We start from the raw sequence: 3,217 nt of genomic DNA, 5'->3' as shown, positions 1-3,217 counted from the left end.
ATTCATAATTAATTATGTTTCAAATGCAACCCTAAGCAGGTGGATTTTAGTCAAGATATAAGGAAAAGTAAATTAATTCTTCAGTTTTAGGTTTAATATGATTACATGTTTAGAATCCATCCTAATGAAGTGACATCTGACCTGCTTTTATTGTTTATCTGGTTTATTTATGACTCTCAGATTTTATTCATATTTATATGAAGCCTCACCTCATAGGGGTGATAACTATCCATGACTTTATAGCTGATCATTCTGGAAAGTACTCCTTCCATCTTCTTATCACATTTTTTTGCATCTGTCAGTAGAGTTCCATCTTGGTCCTTCATCACCCTAACCTGTTGCCCATCCTTCCCATCTCTACCTCTCTGCCTCGCCAACCTGCATAAGTTCTTCTCTCCCTCCTTACTCTCCAGTGTATTATACAAGTCAGTGTATGCACTTTGTTTGGCCTTAGCTTCCTCTACCTTCATTTACGCTGCATCTCCCTGTACTCTTGGTGACTTTCTTCAGTCCTCACATTGTCCCACTTCTTCTTGGCTGCTCTCTTTCTCTGTACCCATATTTGCACTTCCTTCCTTATTCCACCACCAAGTCTCCTTGTCAAGTTTCCTTCCAGAAGACATACCTAGTACTCTCCTACCTGTGTCCCTGATAACATGAGCAGTAGTTGGCCAGTCATCTGGAAGCATGTTCTGGTCACCCAGAGCTTGTCTGAACTCCTCCGTGAAAGTCACACAACATTCTTCCTTTTTCAGCTTCCACCATTTTGTCCTCGGTTCAAACGTTGCCCCCTTCACCTTTCTCACCTTCAGAGTCATTCTACACACCACCATCCTGTGTTATTTAGCAACTCTCTCACCTACCACCACTTTGCAGTCACTGAATTCCTTCAGATTGTCTCGGCTACACAAGATGTAATCCACCTGCGTGCTCCTACCTCCGCTCTTGTATGTCACCCTGTGTTCCTGTCTCTTTTGGAAGAAAGTATCCACTACAGCCATTTCCATCCTCTTTGCAAAGTCTACCTCCATCTGTCCTTCTGCATTCCTGTTCTGGATGCCAAACCTGCCCATCACTTCCTCATCACCTCTGGTCCCTGCTCCAACATGTCCATTAAAATCTGTCCCAGTCACCACTCTCTCGCCTTTGTGGATATTTTGCATCACTTCATCTGACTCACTCCAGAAATTCTCCTCCTCTTCTAACTCTCATCCAGTCTGTGGGGCATAGCCACTAACCACATTGAGCATCATACCTTCAGTTTCTAACTTCAGGCTCATCAACCTACCTGACACTCTTTTCACCTCCAGAATATTCCTGATCAACTCCTCCTTTATGACAATCCCTACACCATTTCTCTTCTTGTCCACCTCATAGCAGAACAGCTTGAACCCTGCTCCTAGACTTCAGCCTTACTGCCTTTCCACCTGATCTCCTGGACACACAATATGTCCACCTTTCTCCGCTGCATCACATCAGCCAACTCTCTAGCTTTTCCTGTCAAAGTCCCAACATTAAAGTTTCTACTCTCAGTTCTACACTCTTACTTTTTCTCTTCTCTCTCTGCCTACGAAAATGTCTTCCTCCCCTTCTTTGCTGACGAACAGTAGTCCAGTTTCCACTGGTACCCTATTGGTCACCAGCACCAATGGCGGTCGTTGTTAATCCGGGCCTCGACCGATCCGATATACTTCAGATCATATTCTTGACTCGCATGTCAGATTTGGCAAATGTTTTTCATCGGATGCCCTTCCTGACACAACCCTCCTCATTTATCCTGGCTTGGGGCACAAAAGACACAAAATGACCCCCTTTGTGGCTGCATTTAATGGAAAACTATAAATAAGACATTAAAATTCATCAATAAAACTAAGGAGTTGTTGTAACAGGAAAAAGATGAGTCAATAATGACCAGAAAGAAAACATCACTATATATAAAAAATTATCAATGAAGCTCAGAAAGAAAGCTAAGATTAAAAATCACTGACTTATTAAAATGAAAACTAAAACTCAGAGAATCCTATCCTGAATAAAAATAATAAAAAAAAAACATGAAAAAATCATTTTTAGATCTCAAATAAATGATGGATAATGATCTTGATATTTTCAGATGTCCTGTTGGTCGGAGCTGAAGTTGAAGAGACTTAAATAGAATAAGTGGCTTTATTTGTTGCTGGGTTCCAAACGGAAATAATAATAAAATAAACAATTTAAAATATCTCTCACTTATAGCAGGTGAGGTTCAAGGTTATGTTAATACTTCAATATTTCACGTAAAACAAAGTGATTTAAAGTGGTGTGTTTTAGAAAAGTGCAGGAATGCCACGTAAATCTTTAAATAATATTTTAAGACAAAAAAACCTCCACCTTTAACTGATGGTGAAACATTCATTTCAGTTGTGACTGACAGTGAATTTCTGTTTTCAGGTTTTATTGTTTGTCCAGAGTTTCCTTCTGTCTTCACTGAAGTCAAAAACACAAATAGAAAAACACAGTAAATGTTTTTATGTTTGTATCTGATGCCTCCATCCAACCTGAATCAAATAAAAATCTGGGGACTTTCAGTGTAAATTGAAATACATATTTTTATCAGTTAATTAAAAACACAAACATGTTCAAATCCTCATAAAATATCAGTGATGCTAAACCTCTTGGATATTTTCAGGAATATTTTAACTCCCAGTTTTGTCCTCTAAAATAATGAGTAGCAAACTAAAGAGCCATTCCTCTGAAAAAAATATATTAAAGCCTGAATCAAACACAAAGTCAAAGAATAATAATATTATTAACAAAATCATTACCTTCAGAGGGTTTTGAAACATTGTCTGTTTTTGGTCTGGTGGTTGTTCTAGATGCAGGTTTTGTTGTTGATTTAACTTTTCCTCCTGACTTTTCTATAAAATAACGTAAAAAAAAATAAAATAGTTAATGACTTTAAACTCTTTTAAATTTTAATCAAATTACACAAATAATTGGTAAAACAGTTTAGATGAATCTAAATCATGAAGCCAAAGAGTTTCATGTGACGTCACTGATCTTATACAGTTTATCATCTTCTAACCTCAAAAGGAGCCACTCAACTGCAAACATGCCAAACTAAATTAGAATAAAACACATTGTGTTCTATAATATTATGTAAAGATATTAATAAACTCACTGCCTTCAGGAGTTGGTGAAACGTTCTTCTTGTTTGGTCTGGTTGTCTTTCTGTTTTCAG

At 37.7% G+C, this 3,217-nt stretch overlaps 1 long non-coding RNA gene across 2 annotated transcripts in view; it reads right to left on the bottom strand.

Moving 5' to 3' along the window:
* The window catches only part of LOC106943572 (uncharacterized), a 7,564-nt gene extending 4,347 nt beyond the window's left edge, over positions 1 to 3,217 (bottom strand). Inside the window, exons 1-3 of one of the 2 annotated variants that reach the window (XR_001423946.1) lie at positions 3,158 to 3,217; positions 2,802 to 2,894; positions 2,373 to 2,463 (exon numbers count right to left, since the gene is read on the bottom strand). This is a non-coding gene — a long non-coding RNA (uncharacterized LOC106943572). Of the gene's footprint in view, positions 1 to 2,372; positions 2,464 to 2,801; positions 2,895 to 3,157 lie in introns of those variants that run through there. The other variant, XR_001423947.1, reaches the window with a different exon arrangement.

The sequence above is a fragment of the Poecilia latipinna genome, unplaced genomic scaffold, assembly GCF_001443285.1.
Source record: "Poecilia latipinna isolate Pla-1442-1.1 unplaced genomic scaffold, P_latipinna-1.0 Scaffold5488, whole genome shotgun sequence".
Classification (NCBI taxonomy): Eukaryota; Metazoa; Chordata; class Actinopteri; order Cyprinodontiformes; family Poeciliidae; genus Poecilia; species Poecilia latipinna.
This window is presented reverse-complemented; position numbering and strand designations above follow the sequence as displayed.